Raw genomic sequence first — 24,998 nt, 5'->3', positions numbered from 1 at the left:
TTACCCGTTATGAGGGCAAGGAATATGTCCTTAACAAGGAGCTTAAGGTTATCAATGAGTCCACTACTACTCCTGAGGAGACTGCAGAGTTTGTTGCACATGAGAGAGATGCTACTAAAGTGTCCTGCAATTTGTTGGCTATCATGACTACCAAACTCCACAAATCCTATGAAGATTTCTACCCCTATGAGATGCACCAGGATCTGATGGAAAGGTTCCATCAGAGCGCGCATCAAGAGAGGTATGAAATAATCTCCTCCATGATAACAGCCGGGATGAAGGATGGTGAACCAATCACCGGTCACTTACAGAATATCTAAAGGTTTGTGGACCGGTTGCTGAAATTTAATGTGGACTTTCCTGAGGACATGGTGATTGATATCATTATACATTCCATACCTCCAAGTTATGATTACTTTCGTATGAATTATTATATGAACAAGGAGGCAGTCAAGCTTAGCAAAATTCAAGGACTTTTAAGGATGGTTGAAAATGGCCTTAAAGGTAATGCAGTTTTTACTTCTACTCTTACTCCTACAATAGCCCTTGTTCTAGCAATTAGGCAAGGAAAGGGGAAGAAGAGGAATCCCCCTCCGAAGGATACCAAGGGAAAGTCTCTTGATGGCTCCTCTTTAAGTGGGACCAAGAAAGGTCCCATTCCTCCTCCTTCAAACCCAAAGGAAGCACAATGCTTCTACTGCCACGCAAAGGGGCACTGGAAGCGAAGCTGCCCTAAGTACTTGCAGGATGTAAAGGATGGGAAGGTTAAACCCACCCATGCAGGTATTTATACCATATTATCTAAAAACTCATTGCATACTAACTCTTGGGTGCTTGATACAGGTTGTGGTATTCACATTTGTACTGATTTGCAGGGCCTATGAATTAGTGAAGAAGTGGAGCACGGGAAGATAAACTTAATCAGGGGCAATCGGAAAGCATCACATGTGACCAAGATTGGAATTTATTATTTATAGCTTAATAATGGGTTATTTTAGATTTGAATAAATGTTGTTACTCGTCAGAAATGACAAGAAATATTACTTCCTTTCATAGTTTGTATAAGTAAGGATTCACATTTTCATTTAATAATAAAATTGGTGTTATTGATGCTTTTTATAATGATGTGTTTTATTTTAAAGCATTACCTTGTGATGGTGTATATGAAACTATGTCGATTGGAGACATCTTAGGAAATAATGTATTTCATATTGATTCTTCGATTACCTTGGATAAAGCATCCTTATTGCATTTTCGTCTTGGACGTGTCAACAAGAAGCGCATAGGCCAACTCCAAAAGGTTGGAGTTTTGGAATCATTTGACCTAAAATCAGATGATAGTTGCAATTCTTGTTTACTTGGAAAAATGACAAAATCACCCTTCATTGGTACTTGTGAGAGGGGTGAAGGTTTGTTGGACCTCATACACACAGATGTGTGTGGACCCTTCAAAACCACCACAAGGGATGCTAATCGCTACTACGTGACTTTCACTGGGTATTACAGTAGATATGGATATATATACTTAATCAAACATAAGTCAGAAACCTTTGAAAAGTTCAAAGAGTTTAAGCAGGAAGTGGAGAATCAACTGGGCAGGAACATCAAGATGCTCCGATCTGATCGAGGGGGAGAGTATCTTAGTATTGAGTTCCTTGACTATCTTAAGGAATGTGGGATTGTCTCACAATTGACACCTCCTAGGATACCACATCTGAATGGTGTGGCTGAGAGGTGCAATTGAACCTTGTTGGATATGGTTTGTTCCATGATGAGTTGAGCTTCGTTACCAATCTCAGTCTAGGGGTATGCCTTAGAGACTGACGCCCTTATCCTTAATCTAGTTCCTAGCAAAAAGGTTGCCAAAAAACCTCACGAGATGTGGACTGGGAAAATTCCAAATCTAGACCACATCAAGATTTGGGGTTGCGAGGCTTTCGTGAGGCGTGAGTCTCACGAAAAGCTTGATCCTCGAAGTGAGAGGTGTATTTTCATCGGCTACCCACAGAAATCCTTTGGTTACCTCTTCTATAGACCCAGTGAGAATGTGGACTTTATGGTAAGAAGAGGAGAATTTCATGAGAGAGAATTTATAAGCCAAGGAGACAGTGGGAGGCAAATTGACATTGAAGAGCTTCAAGAGTCAAGTGGTGAAGTGTCACACCCCGAAAACCAAAGGCGGAAACATTTCCGGGGTTGACTCCACGTTAAGTATCAAATCCAATGTACATAGTAAAACAGTAAACACAAAACATTACATTACATAATATTGTTTACATTTGTTTGAAAGAAAGGTTATACAAGTGTTATATACATATATTATATGAATAAAAGTAAAGACGAGTCTTCGGGACGCTCCGTCTTCTCCAAAAGGTGGTGGTGTACCTGTCTAACGCTGACCTGAGAATACAAGCGGTTTGAAAATCAGCATAAAGCTGGTGAGTTCATAAGATGTTTGTTTTTCTGAAAATGTACGAGTTCCTTTAGTTTCCTGAAAAAGTGGTTATCTAAGAAAATCCCATATTTTCTTAAAAGTTGGTTACCAAATCCGAAAAGTAACGTAAACGATGTACAATGAAACATGATTGTTCTTGTGAATTGTAAAGTTTAGTTATCTAAGTTGTTACACTTTTCTCGTTACGTACTATGGTTACTCAGGAAAGTCCTACATTTTCCTATATGTGTGTGTGCGAACTGTTACTGATTCTGTGTGTACGAACTGTTACCAGTTCCGATTATGTTCAATGTTATCCCCAGGAAAACCCCATGTTCTCCTGAATGTGTGTGTGTGTGTACTGTTACCGATTCCGATTATGTTCAATGTTATCCCCAAGAAAACCCTATGTTCTCCTGAATGTGTGTGTGTGTACTGTTACCGATCCCGATTATGTTCAATGTTATCCCCAGGAAACCCCATGTTCTCCTGAATGTGTGTGTGTACTGAAAGTCCGGTTATCCTTAAATGTACATTAGTTTTATTACGTACATAAAACTAATAAATACGTATAAAGTGTTAATAATCTTGATTGCGAGTCCTTAACCATACTCAGACTAGATATGACTCGGGCAAGGGCCAGTATCCTTTTTATGACTTTCGTCACCCTTGAACCTTTCTGTTCGGCTGTAGCTAGCAGCCAGGTTCGGCTGTAGCTAGCAGCTAGATGTTTAATGTTTTCTGATGGTGTCTATCTTTTACACTCGAACCTAAGTGTTTTATTACAGACATTACAATGTTTCATGCTTTCTATAAATATATTTTGAACAATCAAATGTGAAGTATACAACTTAACAGTGTATAATAAGAATTGAAAATCGGTTTTAAACAAACAACTTTGCAAGTTAAAACAGTTTGTTAAGAGGTTTTCAATTCTTAAAAATGTACAATTATGAAACCATTTGACTGAAATCATGAGTTTAACTACAAGATATTCTTGTACTCTTGCTTGTATTCCCCCCTGAAAACATTGAAAAACCATTGAAAAAAGGTAGGGGTATGAACTCACCAGACGCGGAAATGTGTCGAATGGAATGCTATACGTCGAATCGAGGCGTGATAACACGCGAGGTTCCTATGTAATATGAAATGGCATACACATATATCTAATTAGATTCATAAACTCTAATTAGATGAAATATTACACTCCAATGAGCGAAAACACTTCAAAACGAGTGTTTGGAGTGATCCGGGTGACATCTACGGACATGTATCAATGCGTGGGATTTGGGATTTGAGTTTACTCTTCAAGAGTAAAATCCCTAATGATTTTTCGGCCATATACACCACTCACACATGATTTCACGGCCATCAACTCATGTTGGTAAAGTTTATGGTGCTTAATGGGTCAATAACACTTGGGAAGGGTTGGAACAATTTTATCTAAAGCATAGAATGAATTTAAATCACCAATAACACCACTTAAGGGAGTTTACGGCCCTAGCATGGAGCTTATGGCCGTAAACTCCTAAACTCTCCTTGAATGAGTGATTTAAAGGCCTTAGATTAATCACATGTGATTCCTATAATTTTTAGAAGCCTTGATATGAATTTAGGGCACCAAATAACACACAATTAGGAGTTTTACGGCCCTGGAGCACATGCTATGGCCGTAAACTCTCAAATGAAGAGTTTTGTTATGTTTAAGGTCCCCAAACTATTTTTGGTTGGTTCTATTAATTATTCCAAGGCTTTTGGTGGTGTTGGATGGCTTTCTAACATGTTTGGAATGTGTTTACACCCATGTTTGAGGGGTTTACGGCCCAAGCATATGTCTTGGGCGTAAACTCATGTAAATCCCTCAAAATCCATATCTAAGGTGTTCTAGGTCCATTTCATGAAGTCCTTAATCCATATCTAAAGTCTAGCTATGGCTTGGAAGGGTTTAAGGGCTTAAAAACCCTCTGAATATGTGTTTACGGCCTAAGCACCTTCCATGGCCATAAACTCATATACAAGGTCCTAATTCATGCTTTAATCTCGAATTTGAAGGTCAAATATGATACACAATGAGTTAAGGAAGGTACCTTGGTGATTTGAAGCCTAATTTTGATGATTTTGGACCTTGAATCTAGTTTGAGGAGAGAGGTTGGAGAGATGGTTGTCAAATGAAGCAAAAGCTTCAAATGAAAGCTTGGTTCACTTTAAATAGTGTCCAAGTTCGGGACACGGTGGAATTCTACCCGATACCGGCGTTAGACGGGGCTTTTGGTCGCACCCAGCCAAATTGCCGTAACCCGATATGGCTAATACTAGAACTGTTCCGATCGCTAATACTGGGCGTTAGAATGAGTTCTAAAGGTATTAGGACATTCATTAAGTCATATAATAAAATACACTTTAATGACTTAATTAAATGTCGGAATTGGAAACGAAATTGGAAACGGTGATTGGATGATCAAATTGAGTCGCGAAAAGGGGTACAAGCAGTGATACGAATTTCGGGTTGTTACATTATCCCCCCATTAGAGGGAATTTCGTCCCGAAATTCAAAGATTCGAACACAGATCACGAAGTGAAAAGAAATATGAGGATGAATCTACTGCTTCGGGTCCTCATGCTCCTAAGTGGAATCGGGTCTCCGCTTGCCTTTCCAGCGAACCCTTACCGTCAGGATGTGGCTTTGTTACACACGGTTAACATCTCAATGCATGATCTCGATGGATTCATTCGGGAAGGTTTGGACTTTCGTTGGTTTTGACCTCATCAAAGGGGTGACTAAGGTTTTCGTTAGGTCAGCACTTCTTACAAACAATGAGGTGGAATACCGATGCTCGCTGCTGAGTTTTGAAGATAGCTCGGAGAGGGCTATGGAAACGATTCCTAACAAAGATCTCGAAGGGTCTAATGTTCCACGAGTTAAGTTTTCCGCGCTTCCTAAGGCATACTATGTCCGTCCAGAGTAAAACTTCCAACAAGTGGGTACATTTTCACGTGGCAGAGTAACTAAGGGTCCGATGGTCCTAAAGGAAATTTCTAGATGGGTCTGCAATCATAGTCGGCGGGACCCAAGAATTGACAGGTCTCTATGGGTATCCCCAGTGCCGACTAATTCTTTATTGCCTTAGCTTTTGGAAAGGTCCACAGGTATGACTGCTTTGCTTATCTACTTGACCATGAAAATGGTTTGATCGAAGGGCACCACTACTAACTCGTAGTGATCATATCAAGTCCTGGTTGCTGCCTTGGACACATCGTCCTCACTGAGGTTTTGGCTACGAGGTAATTCCAGGGATTAGGTCGATGCGAGACTTGACTACTCGTTCGGAAAGAATTCTCAAGAATTCTTCGGAAAAAGTATCGGGGAAAGAGTTGCAAATTTCTCTTTTCTCGATGATTACATGAACGAGGAATACATGGGAAAACTTTTTAAACTTTGATGCACGAAGATCATGAGAGTCGGCTTGGAGGAAGGTTAAGATGAATGGCTTTCTCGAAACCAGGAATAACAGCATGAATGAGGCTCGGTCATTACATGCTAAAGGTGACATCAAAGCGTATCACGAAAAGTTTTGCCATTAGATCAAACGGAAAAGAATAATTTTTCGGGTTGAGGATACAATCTACGGATATGAAGTTGGCGTTCTCGTTCTCACTTGATAACCATCTCGACGGTATACATTTTCGATTACTCACGAACGACAGGGTTTAAAAGATGTTCAAATGGATGGTTAGCGAATTTCTTTTGGTGTTAGGATCGAAAAGAATCACAAGCATAAAATTTTAACGAGGGAAAATATACCTGTGGCAACGGTGGGATCGGTGGCTGTCTCATCTTGTCCTGTCGCTAGAACTTTTCCGGTGTTGCCAGATGTTACTGCCTTGGGACAGTTTCGCTTGAAATGTCCAACTTCTCCACAACCATAACAGGCCCGACCAATGCCCGCTCCGGAAGTTTGACTCGTTGATTGAGTTGGTGTCTTACAGTTTTTCTCCATGTGACCCTTTATGCCACATTTGTTGCAAAATACCTCTATACATGGACCGGAAGGAAGGTGATGATAGTTGCACTTGTCACAACTAGGAAGGGTTCCTGCATACCTACTGGCAGGTTTTCAAGTTGAGGATCCAACAACAGAGACAACTGCAGGGGAAGTGGCAGCTTGAACTGCCACCGTTTGCTGTCTCTTCAAAGATTCATGTGATGTCTGACTTTTCTCCTTCTTCCCAACTTTTCTTTTCTCACCACTCCTCTCTGTCGTCTCAGAAGTGGTAGCTGCCTCCTCAAGGTCTTCACTATGATCGATTAGGATATGTGCTAAGCGTTTGGCACTGTCGTATGTATCCGGCCTTACAGCTATGACGCTTCCCTTCGTTGGCTGGGTCAGCCCCCAGATGAATCTCTCTATCTTCTTACTCTCTGGGGTAACCATTCCCGGGCAGAGTAATGCCAAGTCGTCGAACCTGGATGTAAGCGGTGATATCGGAACCTTTCATCTTCAAGTTCTAGAGTTCGTGTTCTAACTTCTGCATTTCGCCCTTAGGGCAGTACTCAGCCAGCAGAAGTTCCTTCATGGCTTCCCAACCTATGGCGTTGGCTATAGGTAAAGTTAGGGATTTGACTCGGCCGTTCCACCAAGTCAGAGCTTTGTCGATAAAGGTGCAGGTGGCAAACTTCACCTTGTCTAAATCTGAACAAGCGCAAATTTCAAAGATGGATTCGTTCTTCTCGAACCATCGGGTGAGGGAAATGACACCTCCAGTGCCATCAAAGGACGTGGGTTTTGCGTTCATGAAATCCTTATAGGAACCCTCCTTCCGGTGTCCTTGATTACCTTCCTGGTTTTGGGTTTGGGAACCACCCCCTGAACCACTGGGGTTTAGTTGAGGCAGGATGGCTGATATTGTGGCAGTAATGGCTGCCTGAAGTGTTTCCAGATCGATTTGAAAAGGAGGTGGTGGCGGCGGAGGGTTGTTGGTGTTCTTCGAGCTGGGTTTCTTTCTTGGAGGCATCTTGATCTAAAAAGATCATGAAAGAGAGGATCATAAGTCCTCTGAATTGAATCAAGAGATATGGATCGGGGGATACCTCATCAAGACAGATATAACATTATATTAAGCGATAAGGCAGGAAAGAGTTATCAAGGAAGATAATTTTATCGCTAGAGGAATGATCAAGGAACAACGTGTATACGAGGATTTCTACAATAGATTGGCTCAAGAAATACTCCCATAGTATTTCATGATTCGTTGCAACGACGGCTCGTTGTTTGGGGTATTGGGTAAGTTTTAGGTATGCTGCGTACCACAGTCACTCCCAAGCACACGTTGGCCGTGTCTCGAATGAATATAGTTGGCCAGGATATATTGATTCTAGACACAACTACATAACTGCCCAGGTTTAACCGCAGCGTACAACACCCATTTACTTATATTTTGTTCTACTTGTAGTTACGGGTTTCGACGGTCGATATACTTGTGTACTTTAGGAAATACTTATATTTGTATAGTATACTTTTAGTTCAGAGCACTTAGGCCCCTTAATGTTTATAGTCTTATACCATGTAAGCTTTGGTATACTAGTTCACTATAAATAATGGCTCTGATACCAATCTGTCACACCCCAAAAACCAAAGGCGGAAACATTTCTGGGGTTGACTCCACGTTGAGTATCAAATCCAATGCACATAGTAAAATAGTAAACACGAAACATTACATTACATAATATTCTTTACATCTGTTTGAAAGAAAGGTTATACAAGTGTTATATACATATATCATATGAATAAAAGTAAAGACGAGTCTTCGGGACGCTCCGACTTCTCCAAAAGGTGGTGGTGTACCTGTCTAACGCTGACCTGAGAATACAAGCGATTTGAAAATCAGCATAAAGCTGGTGAGTTCATAAGATGTTTGTTTTTTCTGATGGTGTCTGTCTTTTACACTCGAACCTAAGTGTTTTATTACAGACATTACAATGTTTCATGTTTTCTATCAATATATTTTCAATAATCAAATGTGAAGTATACAACTTAATAGTGTATAATAAGAATTGAAAATCGGTTTTAAACAAACAACTTTGCAAGTTAAAACAGTTTGTTAAGAGCTTTTCAATTCTTAAAAATGTACAATTATGAAACCATTTGACTGAAATCATGAGTTTAAGTACAATATATTCTTGTACTCTTGCTTGTATTCCCCCCCCCCCCCCCTGAAAACATTGAAAAACCATTGAAAAAGGGTAGGGGTATGAACTCACCAGACGCGAAAATGTGTCAAATGGAATGCTATACGTCGAATCGAGGCTTGATAACATGCGAGGTTCCTATGTAATATGAAATGGCATAAAAATATATCTAATTAGATTCATAAACTCTAATTAGATGAAATATTACACTCCAATGAGCGAAGACACTTCAAAACGAGTGTTTGGAGTGACCCGGGTGACATCTACGGACGTGTATCAATGCGTGGGACTTGGTATTTGAGTTTACTCTTCAAGAGTAAACTCCCTAATGAGGTTTCGGCCATATACACCACTCACACATGAGTTCACGGCCGTGAACTCATGTTGGTAAGGTTTATGGTGCTTAATGGGTCAATAACACTTGGGAAGGGTTGGAACAATTTTATCTAAAGCATAGAATGAATTTAAATCACCAATAACACCACTTAAGGGAGTTTACGGCCGTAAAATCCTAAACTCTCCTTGAATGAGTGATTTAAAGGCCTTAGATTAATCACATGTGATTCCTATAATTTTTAGAAGCCTTGATATGAATTTAGGGCACCAAATAACACACAATTAGGAGTTTTATGGCCCTGGAGCACATGCTATGGCCGTAAACCCTCGAATGAAGAGTTTTGCTATGTTTAAGGTCCCCAAACTATTTTTGGTTGGTTCTATGAATTATTCCAAGGCTTTTGGTGGTGTTGGATGGCTTTCTAACATGTTTGGAATGTGTTTACACCCATGTTTGAGGGGTTTACGGCCCAAGCATATGTCTTGGGCGTAAACTCATGTAAATCCCTCAAAATCCATATCTAAGGTGTTCTTGGTCCATTTCATGAAGTCCTTAATCCATATCTAAAGTCTGGTTGTGGCTTGGAAGGGTTTAAGGGCTTAAAAACCCTCTAAATATGTGTTTACGGCCTAAGCACCTTCTAGGGCCGTAAAATCATATACAAGGTCCTAATTCATGCTTTAATCTCGAATTTGAAGGTCAAATATGATACACAATGAGTTAAGGAAGGTACCTTGGTGATTTGAAGCCTAATTTTGATGATTTTGGACCTTGAATCTAGTTTGAGGAGAGAGGTTGGAGAGATGGTTGTCAAATGAAGCAAAAGATTCAAATGAAAGCTTGGTTCACTTTAAATAGTGTCCAAGTTCGGGACACGGTGGAATTCTACCCGATACCAGCGTTAGACGGGGCTTTTGGTCGCACCCGGCCAAATTGCCGTAACCCGATATGGCTGATACTAGAAATGTTCCGATCGCTAATACTGGGCGTTAGAATGAGTTCTAAAGGTATTAGGACATTCATTAAGTCATAAAATAAAATACACTTTAATGACTCAATTAAATGTCGGAATTGGAAACGAAATTGGAAACGGCGATTGGATGATCGAATTGAGTCGCGAAAAGGGGTACAAGCAGTGATACGAATTTCAGGTTGTTACATGAAGGAACCTCAAACACTAGCTACCAACCTGAGGACAAAACTCCTGTTGAGCTGATAGATGAGTCCGTACCTCCGAAGCATTGCTCTAGAGTTAGGAGCACACCTAACTGTTATTATGGTAATCATATCACTAATGAAGTTGATACATTTATCAGTGATAGTACGTTGCTAGATTTGGATGAACCTAATAATTATAGGGAAGCCATGGCAGGCCCCGAGCCTGCTAAATGGAAGGAGGCTATGGACAACAAGATTCAGTCCATGTATGACAATCAAGTTTGGAATTTGGTTGTTAATGTACCAGGTTGTAAGACAGTTGGGTGCAAATGGATCTTCAAGAAGAAGACCTGCATGGATGGGAAGGTGCACACTTACAAATCGCGACTGGTGGAGAAGGGCTTGACTCAAACTCTAGGAGTTGACTATGATATGACCTTCTCACCAGTAGCGAAGATTAAGTCTATTAGGGTTCTGCTAACCATAGCTGCATTTCATGATTATGAAATATGGAAAATGGATGTCAAAACTGCTTTCCTTAATGGAAAGTTGCTTGGGGATGTTTACATGGCTCAGCCAGAGGGTTTTGTCGATGCATAGTACCCTATTAGGGTGTGTAAGCTTAAGAAATCCATTTATGGGTTGAAACAAGCATCTCGTAGATGGAATCTTTGCTTCGATGAGAAAGTCAAAGAATTTGGCTTTTCAAGGTGCGAGGATGAGTCTTGTGTATATGTTAGGGCTATTGGGAGTATAGTTAGCTTTTTGGTACTGTATGTGGCTGACATACTGCTCATAGGAAATGACATCCCAACTTTGCAGGAGGTTAAGTCCTGACTTGGGAACTGTTTCGCTATGAAGGACCTTGGAGAAGCTGCCTGTATCCTAAGGATAAGAATACTGAGAGATAAGAGTAAAAGACTAATATGACTTAGTCAGAGTACCTACTTGGATAAAGTGTTGAAGAGGGTCAACATGGAGAATTCCAAGAAAGGAGACTTACCAATCCAGCACTATGCCAAACTAAGTAAGACTCAGATTCCGAGTACAGAGGCTGAGATAGCTGAGATGAGTCGATTACCATATGCTTCCACTGTTGGCTCGATCATGTATGCTATGACTTGTACTCATCCTGATATGGCCTTCACTTTTAGCATGGTGAGCAGATAGTAAGGAAACCCTGGCAAGGCTCACTAGACTACGGTAAAGAATATTCTTAAGTACCTACTGAGGACTAAGGACTGGGTTCTTACCCTCGGTGTGAGTGATGACTTGAGAGTAGCAGGGTATAGTGATTACTTGGAAAAGTTCCAAACATGGCCTGCTCTCAGTCAGGCTGGGTCTTTACCCTAAATGGAGGAGCAATTACATGGAAAGGTTCCAAACAGGAGACAACAGTTGTGACAACCGTCAAAATTTGAGTCGGTTCTAGATTTTACTAAACTTAGTTGCACATATAGGCACAACACATACTAGACTTAGTAACTAGAAGCTAATTTATAACCTAATAGAAACTTGGAAACAATTAGAAACAATGGATAGTGTACTTAGATTTCACATTGATATGTGAATTCTACATCTACTGAGATGTGGTGACTATCCATATTTGGGTCACTCTTTGCTCGAATGCCTTTTCATGAATCATATACACACATCATGTGTTTGACCTAGAAGTAGAAATTAGGTCAAAGTCTCATGGAAACCTAAGTCAAAGTTAAAGACTAGGACTAGTATACTTGATTCCTCAATTTCGCTTGAATCTCAGAATCACAACGTAGAAGGCCAATAAACCGATAAAAATAAATTACCAACATTATTTATAACTATAAAAGAGTTATAATACCATAAGATAATTTAAGGTCTCAAATATTCTATTTATTTTGATATCCAAAGATTTACAAACTCTCAAAAACCCTAAAAACCCTAAAAACCCTAAAACTTAAATTTTATAAAGTTTAATATCAAGAATTCTATAAAAATAGTTATGAAATTATAATATTATCTAAAAATACTCAATTTGGGAAATATAGTAAAGGAAATCATAGTAATGTACCGACATCTATCCTTATATTATAAGTGGAAAATCAAGGATTTTATAAAACAATGTAAAGCTTAAGCATACTTAATAAAAACGTTAGAAATTTATAAAAATTCGGGGAAATGATTTTAATGGGATTTATGAGAGAGAAATCCTCTATCCTCCTCCCAAAAATCGGACCCATCCCCCCAATACACCATTTTCCTATGTCATTAATCAATTTCACTCATTCACTCTACCTCTCATTCTCTCTCTGACACACTTCATCACCACCACTCCATTTCTCCTCTTTACCTCTCACAAACCCACGAAATTTCTGGAAAAATAAGATCAAATAACACCTATAATCATGAAATCTTCATCAACTTAAACTATTCTTAAAGGTAAAACCGAAAATCCTTCAATCTCCTTCACTTTTCTTTCTAGTTTTAAAGGTTTTTCTTACACTTTCTCCTTCTTCTACTACATTCTATGGTAAAATCGTGAACAATTGCTCAAACTCATGGTTTTGATGACGATGGTGGTAGTATTTCACCCAAAAACAACATCCATGTTGTAAATGGTGAAATCCAACGACCAAAACCTAAGTCGGAATCAACATAATGCACTTTTTCTACAAGTTTTGGGTGAAAAACACCACATGCATCCAAAGTTTTCTATCAAAAATGATTTTTGAACATTTCAAACTCATTAATGGTCTTCAAACCAACATGCATGTGATGATCTTCAAGCTTAGATGCTTGATGATCAAAGTTTGTTGTTAAAAAGCTTTCAAATAGGTTCATGAATGATTTATTTCCAAATAAATATCTAAAACTCCTTTTCTGATGAAATCCGATTTTTCCCTGTATTCCACCAAAAAAATGAGATGTTTTACAAATTTTCAGAAAATAATTCATTTTTCTCGAATTATTATAATTATTTCAATGAAATAGGGCAATAAATCATATAAAATATTCTCTGAGGTCTATAAATCCTAGGTAAATTCGTGGATGTCCCCTATGCCAGATAACGACTTCTCATTAAGTTTCATCAATTTTTGTTACTATTTAGTGTGGTTTCGAATTTTCTTTTTGTTTAGCCACAATAAATCACAAAACTACTTTAGAGAAGGTGAAAAGGGTATTTAATAATTTTCACAGCTCCTACCCTATGTTTAAGACTAAGAAAAACATTTTTAGAATTTTTCATAATGATTCCTATTTTTCTCGATTTTTGTGTTTATAATGGACTAAAAACAGGAAAAATAGCTCTACTTATCAAAAATTCATGAAATTTTACCATCAGAACTCAAGATATATTAGAACTCTAAATAAATATTTTGATGATTTTTCTATTATTTTTCCCCTATTTTCTAAGATTAAATACACTTAAATCCACAAAATCAGATTTCAGAACATAAAAACCACCTTTGAGATTTTTCTTAGACTATTTAAACTTTAAATGAAGTTTACAAAAATTTTGGTAATTTACTTTAACTATTTAATAATTATTCTTTAATTAACGATTATTGAAGAGGATTAAACAAAGAAAAATAGCAAAACTAGTTAAAAAAAATCTTTTATATTTTTGAAAGCTTCTATATATATATATATATATATATATATATATATATATATATATATATATATATATATATATATATATATATATATATATATATATATATATATATATATATATATATATATATATATATATATATATATATATATATATATATATATATATAATAGCAGTGTTACAAAAACTTTGAGAAATTTTGTAAGCTGTTTTCTATTTATATCATTTTTTATTAAAATAAATGGACAAAAATCATAAAATTCGGTTAAACAGTTTAGAAATCCATTTTTATATTCTTCCCAGGTTTCGAATGCTTAACAACATTAATACAAAAAGTTTGGGCAATTTTGGAAACTGTTTTCTATTTATTTCAATTTTTAATAGAATAAATGAACAAAAATCATAAAATTTGGTTAAACAGTTTAGAAATCCATTCTTGTATTTTTCCCAGCTTAATAATGTCTAATAACATTAATACAAAAAGTTTGGGCAATTTTGGAAATTGTTTTCTATTTATTTCAATTTTTCTAGAATAAATGTTCAAAAATCATAAAATTGTTAAATAGTTTGGAAATCCATTTTTATATTTTTCACAGCTTAAGTATGTTTAATGGCAGTATTATAAAATGTTTGGTAATTTTTATCATTTGGATTCTATTTTTCAATAATTTATATTGTTATGAAGGCATAAAAATTTTAAAATATAGTTAATCACATCAAACATTCAAGGGAAAGTTTTTGGAAGATGTCTACTATATTTGGAACAAAACTCTAAAAATGGATGAATTGTGGAAATTTTTTGATAATATTTTTGGATTTTTAGGAGTTTAAAACACATTTAAATGTATTGAAATACCCTTATTTAATATTACAAAAATATGGAAAATGATATCCAAAATTATCTTAATCACATGAGTTATAAAATTTCACCATTTCAAAAAAATGTTTGTAACTTAAAAATATTAAATTTTGACACATTATTGGCATAATTCTATTGTAGTAGTAAGTATACTAGTATTAGATTTCAATTAGAGACTCATTAGTGTGTAACATCGTTGTAGGAAAAAGATAGCGGTACGAGTGGAGCATACATCAAGGCATCATTTGCATCATCTCAATGCATATTTTGAGTATTCACGCACTCCCTTATTTTCGGTTTTTAAATGTTTTGGGGTGGAAAAGCATGTCCTAAACTATTTATATTCGTTGTATTTATTTGACTTGTATAAACTTGGTTGCTAGATTTTGCATATTGTGAGTATTCATGCACTCCCCTATTTTCGGTTTTTAAATGTTTTTGGTTGGAAAAGCATGTCCTAAACTATTTATATTCGTTGTATTTATTTGACTCGTATAAACTTGGTTGCTATATTTTGCATATTGTGAGTATTCACGTACTCCCCTATTTTCGGTTTTTTACGTTTTGGGGTGGAAAAGCATGTCCGAAAAACTATTATTTGTTTGTTGTATTTAAATTGATTTGTATCAAACTTGATTGCTATTTTATTGCTATATCTCTCTATGTATGTCTATGCAACACAGAACATGAGAACTTATCGTCTTAAGTCCCTTCCCTTACACTTTTCTCCAACCATTAACTCATTCCAATGGTCATTATGGATAACGCTATTAGGAAATAACAACTCCCCACTCGCCCGATTTCTGGAGTGCATGATACCATATAATATGTGGAACCATAAGCATAGATCTTGATAGGGCATCAGTCATAGGCTTGGTTGGGTACTCATTGTTTTCTCCTACACATACAAACTCGTTACTTATTATAGCAATAAACTTTGTTTATCATTATAGCAACAAACTTTTATTATTGAAAACTTATATACTTGTTTTAGCAATGAAATTGTTTGCTCCTTGTAGCAATGAAATTGATTGCACATTTTAGCAATGAAACTTGTTTACTCGTTTCAGTAACGAACTTTATCTTCCATGAGAATATTAATGTTGCATCTTATTTGGGCAACATACTTTATCTCTCATGATGACAAAGAACTTTGTTTTTACAAACTTATTTACTCATTCTAACAATATACTTTTATTATTGAAAACTTTTATCAAAACTTTTGATTTCAATTCATGGAACCAATATTATTTTGTTTATCTATGAGTACTCACCAACTATTGTTATAGTTGATGCTCGTTTTACATGCATTTTCAGGAATCATCGAGTAAGTGGCACTTAGGGACACATCACTGTTAGAAGTATTCACATGTGTTGTATTTCAATTTACATTGTAATTTCTTTTAAAATTTGTTCAAACCCATTGTAAATTTATAATGAATTTTAATATTATGGTTGTTGTCTTTTAACTTTTGCTTTGATACCCTTTATACTGCCACGCCTCGTGTTTCCGCTTTAGCGGGGTGTGACAGTAGATGATTCTACTTGTGAATCAGAGTACATAGCAGCGAGTGCAGCGGCAAAAGAGGCAATATGGCTGAAGAACTTCATTGGAGACCTTGGAGTTGTACCAGCTATACAGGAGCCTATGGAGATTTTCTATGACAGAAATAGTGTGGTTACCTTAGCCAAGGAACCAAGAGATCATGGCAGATCCAGACACATTGACAGAAAATATCACTTCAGAAGACACAAGATAGAAGGACTCCTCGTCGCAAAAAGGTTATCGTCAGAAGAGAACCCTGCAGATCCCATCACGAAGGGAATGGCTAGGGTTAGGCATTCGCAACATGCAAGGAGCATCGGGCTGAGAGACGATATTAGTTTTAATAATTAGATATTTTTATGAAACTTGTAAAGTGTAATTAGCATTTGATGATTAAATAAAAGTTGTTATTTATTTATGAGTAAAGTGTTACTATCCTATGTTGATTGTTTACTATTGTTTCAATTTTCCATGTTTTGACTTCTAGAATAATTATTTTATTCAAACTCTCCATAGTCGGTCATTCAATGGAAGTAGGTATTGAATTAAGACTGTCATGAATTTGGCGTGTAGGATTTGTCTAAGGTGCATTAGACATAGCAATGGTTGTTGCAACATTCATGAGTGCTCATAACATTTGAGTATTGGATTAAACCCATGCTCACTAGTATCACTTCATGGAATCTATCTCGAGTGATCATGAGATGGTAATATCATATATATCTTCAAACCTAAAGATATGAGTCATTGACTATGAGTTGGTTATCCATTGATTATACGAAAACACATTAGTAACTTGATGTCATAAAACATGCTTGTGTGCATAATTCAACTAGTAGTTAGTACAAGCATATGTGTCGAAGTTTATCTGTTCCTTCTAGCAATATAAGCGATATTTGGGCCCCTCGATGATTTGGTTTTGACTTATGTATCGGGCCCGATTAGAACCTAATTCATGTGTTCAATTTAGTTCTATGTCAAACAAATCAGAGATCGAGAAATAACTACTGGACAATAAGTACAACACTGTTCCATGTATTTGTCCGGTTGATATCTTGAGAACAGACTTATCTAAAATGGTGCTTCATAGTTCAACAGAGTTTTAAAAGAGCTACGATTGATGGTTTTTTCCTAAATTGATACTTGAAACTATAGTTATCAGACTTATCCAAGTGGGAGACTGTTGGATAAGGTATCTAAGTCCATAACTATATTTGGTATGAACTTGACCCAACCCAGCATGGTCCATTTGGGTTGCACTTCACCTAACAATTTGTATGGATATTTTTTTGAGAATAAGATGTTTCTGATATATTAATATATTATAAGTTATAATATATTAATATGGAATCATATTATTTAACTGGTGTTGATAAAGAATTAATTTGGTGATCAAAAGAGGCTAATTAAATATGGACTCTTACAAATATATGGATTGGACAAAGATTTATTTAGGATGGGCTGAGTATATGGAAGTTCATGGATAGTCCATGGAGCTTTTAACCCATGGATCCTCGGTAAATGAAGAGTCATGGGTATAGGGTTTAACCCTAATCCTCCATAGTATATAAAGAGGTCCTTTGTTCTAGAATTGGCACTAGTGTGTGTGAGAAACAATGGTGGGCCGATTTTAGCAAGCATCATATTCTCTCAAGTGTTTCCAAGTTGCTTTGGGTGATTTGTGACACCACTTGAGGCATCCACACTATTGTTGCTAGGCTCTAAAACTCCAAGCAATCAACCACAAAAGCGAGGTATGTTATTCTACTTAAATTTTATATTACAAGTACCCATAACATCCTAGTTAGGTTGCAAACATGGAAATCAAATTTTCATGTTTTTTTAAAGAAAACATAGATCCAAGGTTTCTAGTGTTGCATGTACACCATAGGAGTGGTAGAATGATCAAAACCCAACAGATCCACCTTCCAAGCTTAATAAGACACAAATATGGAGAGAAAACACGATTTAGGGTTTCTGAGCTCAAAGGGGTTGTAAGGGAGTCTAAGGGAAGCTAATGAACCTTTAAATAGGGTTTAACACCTTGGAGATTCGGGTTCCATCCTCCAGCTCAAACTCATCGAGTCATGTCCTCCCACTCGTCGAGTTGGTCACTTAAGACACACGGCCAAATCTGTTCCTACTCTACGAGTCAGGGTATCGAACTCGTCGAGTCGACTTTTCAAAAAAGGAAATATAAGACTGTAAAGTTTATACTAGAGATTCGGGGTGTTACAGGAACGATCATAACCCCCAATGAGCCACTACAACTAATTTAGGCAGAGTTCTTGGTCCATTTCAAACGCAAAGTCTTCTTAGCTCAGACAATGCTAGAACTAGAGAATCAGTTTTTAACACTGAAGAAGGGAAGCATGTTCATTGACGAATATACCAATGCTTTCATATACAAGATGGAGTTTGCTTTGTGCATCGTCCCTAACGAACTAACAAAAGTCGATATGTATAAGAAGAGACTACCATGAGAGTATAATGTGCCAGTATGCCAGGCACCTACTTTGGAGGCGGCTATCTGGCTTGCTAAGCCTGTTATGGAGATGATCAAGAGCAGATTCGCCAATAAGGTTGAACTTGGCGAGAAGAGAAAGTCTGAATGTTCTTCAAGTTCAACAAAGAAGAGAAAATTCTTAAACTCTGGAGGGGAAGGAGGTGAAGCAAGATGGTGTGATAAGCTCAAGAAGAAACACTTTGGAAAATATGGTGATGATGTGAGATGTTTCAAGTGTGGAAAGTTTGGGCATTACGTCAATGAGTGTACATTCAAGAAAACGGTGTGTTACGGATGTAATGAGGAAGGGCATTTCAAGCAAGACTGCCTAAAAAGGGAAGGACCTACAAAGCCGAATGCACCACCAAAGCCAAAGGCAAGAGCATTCGAGATGATCCTCGACGAAGTCGGTGACAATGCACAGAACCAGAAGTGAGGACTTTATATCCGAAGATCAAGATATGAAGTAGCCATGCAAATAGTATCATGTGGTGTAGCCTATTAGATGTATAGTATAAGGTGAACTTGAATACCTTTGTAACCGTTTCAAGAAATAGTATAAACATTAGTTATGTTATCTGATGTGTTAAATAAAGATGTGAAATTCTTGTATGGTGACTTAGAGAACTGTGAGACAATACTTGGAACGAATATGAGTAGGTGTGAATGGTAGTAGAGGCATATACTATCGGAAGCACATGACTTGCACATGGATCAGGGAAAGTCACAAGGTTACCAAGGTGACAGTAATTGATTTTGTTTGATTCATGTATGTCGTTACCATTGTTTCGGTAGTGACTAAGAAGATTATTGTTATTCTGACCCTAGTAGTCGTATCAAATCTAGTCCAACTAAGATAAGTATGTTACGTGGTTCAGAGAACCAAGTTCGATGTAACATCAGACTTAAGCCAGAAGATTGAAGTGAAAGATAATCGAAGCAATCAAAAGAAGTATCGCAATCACCGAGAAAGTAAGAAACTTGTAGCTAGGAGTGCTACATACTAGAATGTGATTACATCAAATTAGAACATGAACGAAGGAACTTCCATTATGAAATTTGACTCTATAAGACCTGAGTCTACGCGTTGTGTCATACGATGAGAAGTCATTAGAACATGACCCATCAATCTATTATGGTAATCAAATGAAAGAACTTATCTTAATTATGTTAAGAAGAAGAATGAGTCTCCAATAACAATTGATTTTGTCACTCGAAGGTTAAGATTGAAAGTCCAACATAGGATAAAGACCGGGTGCAAGATTGAACACCGCCTGCAATCAAGAAGTCCAAGAGTTAGATACTTATTCGAAGGAATAAAAGAAGTTATGGTTATTACCTTAGATGAATAGATAATGTATGGAGTCATTATACAACCCATGTTATATTGATGATTTCAGGATGTAATCATCCTACGGGGGAGATAATTGTAACACCTGCAGATTCGGGCTAGTCAGTAATAAGCGTTTAAAATGATTTGTTTTATTATCTAGGATATATAATCTTAACCAAAGTAATAGTTATGGTTAACAATTGTAACATATTTCACATAATAAATAAGACTTATTTGAATATTATGTGTTTCATGATTATTATAATATAAATAGGAAAAATCAGCCGAATCATCCGTAAATCATAAAAATAAGTGCACCAAAACATACATACATGTCTATATATATATATATATATATATATATATATATATATATATATATATATATATATATATATATATATATATATATATATATATATATATAGAAAGTACACGTCTCCCCGATCACGAAAATATAAATTTCATAGAAATTCGACTGCATATCAATTAGATATGATTTTTATAAGATATAGAAGTCAGCCGCACACAATGAATATATGACATAAAAAGCTACGAAGAGAATGGTTGAGTTTAGCTAATGTCACCAAAACGAAAATCATAGTAGTCTTTAAAATACGAATTTTGAGAAAAAGAATGTCAAAATCAGAGTTCGTATGAGAGTTAAGATTTTAGCAAAATAATTTAATTTTATAAAAATATGGACGCAAAATAAAGTCAAAATTAGCCGACGGAGTCTAAACGAAAGTTGTAGATCTCGTCGATAGCTACGCGTGGATATAAAGAGTGTCAAAAATATAGTTCGTATGAACGAGTTATAAGTTATAATAGCATATGTACATATTAAAATAATGTATAAATCATATATACGTATACATATATATATATATATATATATATATATATATATATACATATGTATATATCATTACAAAGATATCGACGATGCGATCATTGTAAGGCTAGTGTTGAGTACTTTCGACATCAGTATAGTACAAATATCGTTCAATCTATCTAAAATAATATTATAAAAGGGTATTTAGACGTTTATATAACTATAAGGTCGTTAAGTAACTATAGCGGGTTGTTTTTGAAATTTCAATTACTATAAATAAGAGCCTCTAGGCACTCATATTTCTCGCATCATTCTCTTGATTCAACAGTCTTTCTCTTCTTATCCCCCAAGCATTTCTGTCCTTCGCGATTCGACTTCTCTTTTTGTAGTTTTTAGTAAAGTAAGATGAGCGCTAAAGCGTTGCAAGAATCTTTCTTAGAAAGATTCAGCGACGAAGATATACCCCTATAAAGCCTGGTATCTAGCTAAACCTCTCGGTAAGTGAGTTATGCTTAACCTACTTTAAGTATAGTGATATGTGCATCTTTAGTCATATATTTTGTATAGATTATTAATACGTTTTGGCTAATTTATTGCAATTATGGAACAAAAGGTGCTTAATCATGTTTGGATTATATTTTCAGTTCAACAGGAGTGCTTGGAAGCAAAAGGAAGATGGAATAGCTATTGGGAGTTTGGGAATCAAAGAATAAAGAAAAGAGAAAAAAATAAAAAGGAACTCGACGAGTTGACCCTTGACTCAACGAGTTCCCACGAAGGTTCTCGAAGCAAGAAGAATCCATACCTTGTCGGGCACGGGAATTTAATGACGGACTCGATGAGTCACCCCATGGACTCGATGATTCGCCTCTAATCTATAAAAAGAGACTTCCTGATCATAACCCGATTTTTGGATGAACTCCTGGGGAGAGAATCGATGATTAGAAGATGTATTCAAGTGCTGGGAGTCAGAGAATCAATCCTAGATCCAATTGTGAGAAGAATTAAGGCAAAACTCAAGTTTACTTTTATTATTCTCTAAATTGAACCATGTTTGATTTACTAGAATTCGTTTTTGACTTTAGTTTTGCTGTAATCATGAACTAAACCTATTTTCTTCTGTTTAGGAAAGACAAAGTTTGTGATTATGTGTTGATTTTATGATTTGGATTATCTTTATTTTGTGATTTGTTTAGTTAAGCTTGTTAAAGACCCTTATGTGTTAGTTATTACTATTTTCTGTTAATTAATATGTGATTAAGTTGCATGACAATCTCTTAATTGCTAATCTCATATGATTTTTGGTTATATGCCTAGGAATAGCGAACGTGAAACTAGGGTTAATAGAGAATTGGAAAACTAATGTATGAGCTTGTGTGACGAACCATCAACAAGAGGTTAATTGAAAGACTAATTCAATTAACCATTACAAGTCTTACTTAACCCGAATAAATAATCTAGGAAATTCATTAATTTAGACAACTGGTCACTGCATAGATTAAATGGTTTTCTAAGGATTAGTAATAGCGAACGTGAACCTAATCATCTTAATCTGTAGCCAAAGATAGATTAATTCATTGCACATTTCATAAAATCAACCATAGGATCAAATGAGTCAACCCTAAACAGAAGTCTTCTTTATTATTGAATTTAGTTGATTTTTTCTTACTTAGTTGATAGTTTAAGTTTTAGTTAATTGTTTAAGTTTCTAGTCTTGCAAAACTAGAGAAAACTCTTCCTTTTATTATTTGTTTTTTAGATAATACTAGTAATTAGTTTAATCTGCCGTTCCCTGTGTTCGATACCCTACTTACCTGAACTAAGCTGCTAATCGATAGGTACACTGCTTTTCGTGTGTTTGTCATGGTGTTTAAGTTAAGAGGATTAAAACTAGTCGGTTTCACACACATCAAGTTTTTGGCGCCGTTGCCGGGGAATGATTCCAACTTTGAATTGATTACTATTGTTATCGATCCTTTGTGTGAGATTCTTCTTGCACAAGGTTACTGTTTTATTAGATTTAGCATTAGGATTCAGTTTTTAGTAGTAGTTTTTAGGAAATTTTGTTTAAAAATTTTTGTTGTTTTTGCACTCGACTCGCCGAGTCCCTTCAAACTGACTCGACGAGTCCAGCGCTGAACAGAAAACTTTTAGTTTTATTTTTTTTTGTTCTTTTTATGCGTTTTTTCTTTTGTTTTGTTTGCAGTTGTTACTTGACCCGAGGATCCAATACGCCTTTGGTTCCTCCACTTGAAGATCCGGAGTCTGCTTTAAAGAAGAGCAAAGGACAAGCTGTTGGAGAATCTACTTCTTCGAAAAGTTCGCCTTTGAAGAATCTAAAGTCCGTTTTCAGCAAGAAGAAGAGCAACAAATCAGGAGCATCCAACACCTCTTCTTTGGCAAACAAAGACCCAATCAAGGAAGATACCGTGAACGAGTCCGAAAGGGAAGAAAGCAAATTTGGAGAAGACAACGATCTAGAAGGTGACTTTGACAACACCATGGCGAACATTGATGAAGTTCCCATGGGTGAATGGAAGAAGAGGATACGAGATGACACCGGCCCGGGGCTTGTGCAACCCGTAATTGCAGCGACTGCCACTTTTGAGCTCAAGGTTCACATACTCGCTCAACTCAAGGAGATACCCTTTTACGGAAAAGACCACGAAGATGCTTATAAACACTTGGATGAAGACAATGATGCAGTTGATTACTTTAATGTTCCAAATGTGCCTCGTGAAACCCAGCTGCTTCGCATGCCTCCAGTTACATTCAAGGGAGCTGCAAAAGATTGGCTCAAGTCACTCCCTCCCGGATCCATCACTACATGGGCTAAAATGAAAGAAGAATTCATTGACCAGTTTTGCCCACCTTCTAAAATTGCCAAGTTAAAGAAAGCTATAGCCAACTTTGAACAACAACCCGGAGAGTCCCTTTATGAGGCATGGGAAAGGTACAAAAGTCTACTAAGGAATTGCCCACACCATGACCTTAATAGCCAACAAGAAGTATGTATCTTTTATGATGGAGTCAATGTTACAACAAGGCAATTACTTGATTCGCAAGGCCCGCTCATAAAAAAAGGCACCCCCGTTGATCAAGGAATTAATTGAGGAGTTCTCTAAACATTCTAGATAATATCAAAACCCACGGAATGAAGTAAGTAGGGGGTAGTGAACACGGTCAACGATAGCATGGCGGCAATGATGGCTAAACTAGACAGTTTAGATAGGAGGATGACTAAGATGGATCAAAAAAATCCATGCTATTCGAGTTGGATGTGAGAATTGTAATGAACCTCACCTCCCAAGGGATTGTGACTTGGATGAGAATGGAAATAAGAAGGCTCAAGTATTTTATTCAAGTAGCAACCGATTTGATAACAATTGGCGAAAACCAAAAAGAGAATGGCTCCCGTATGACGAGTATAAAAGGCTAAGGAGGAAAAGTTCAAACAAAAAAAGAGGGTTTTTTATCAAAAGGAGGAACCGGTGCAAGAGAAGAAATCTGATTTTGAAGACATGCTCACGAGATTTGTAGTTGCATCTGAAAAGAGACACAATGAAACCGATGCTACAATAAAAGAACAACGAAACATGTTAAAGGAGCAACAAGGCATGATTAAAGAACATCAAACCACGATGATAGATCAACAAGCCATGCTTAGAAATCAGCAAGCATCAATTCTGAATATTGAAAAACAACTGGGCCAACTTGCATTACAAATAAACGAGAGACAACCGGGTGGACTTCCAAGTAATACCGAACATAACCCGAGAGGTGCACACATAAATATCACGACAACCATGAGTGGGAAGATAATTACCCCTCTGATCCCAATTCCATAAGAAAATCCCAAACTGGTGCAAGAGGAAGCAGAAAAGCAGAAATCCCAAAAATCTCTGAAACCCGACGGGACTTGCCGAGTCGATGACATGGACTCAACGACTCCCCAGCATGAATCGAAAAAGGAACCTCCTGTAAAACCTTATCAACCTCCACTACCTTTTTTAGGACGAGCTAGACAAGATAAACATGATGTGGATTATCAAAAGTTCCTGGAACACATAAAAGCCCTTCAAATTAATAAGGCCTTCATCGAGGCGGTTGCACAAATGCCAAAGTATGCTAAATTCTTGAAGGAAATCCTCACTAATAGGAAGAGGATGCAAGAAGTGAAAAAGGTAATTCTTAATGAAAAC

General features: G+C 36.7%; 1 non-coding gene across 1 annotated transcript; it reads right to left on the bottom strand.

Moving 5' to 3' along the window:
• Positions 1-23,681: 23,681 nt before the first annotated feature.
• On the bottom strand, positions 23,682-23,788 carry LOC111919872 (small nucleolar RNA R71). Its single transcript, XR_002859627.1, has one exon. It is a non-coding gene; the product is annotated as a small nucleolar RNA R71 (small nucleolar RNA).
• Positions 23,789-24,998: the final 1,210 nt, after the last annotated feature.

Source organism: Lactuca sativa, chromosome 1 (assembly GCF_002870075.4).
Source record: "Lactuca sativa cultivar Salinas chromosome 1, Lsat_Salinas_v11, whole genome shotgun sequence".
In the NCBI taxonomy this organism is placed as follows: domain Eukaryota; kingdom Viridiplantae; phylum Streptophyta; class Magnoliopsida; order Asterales; family Asteraceae; genus Lactuca; species Lactuca sativa.
This window is presented reverse-complemented; position numbering and strand designations above follow the sequence as displayed.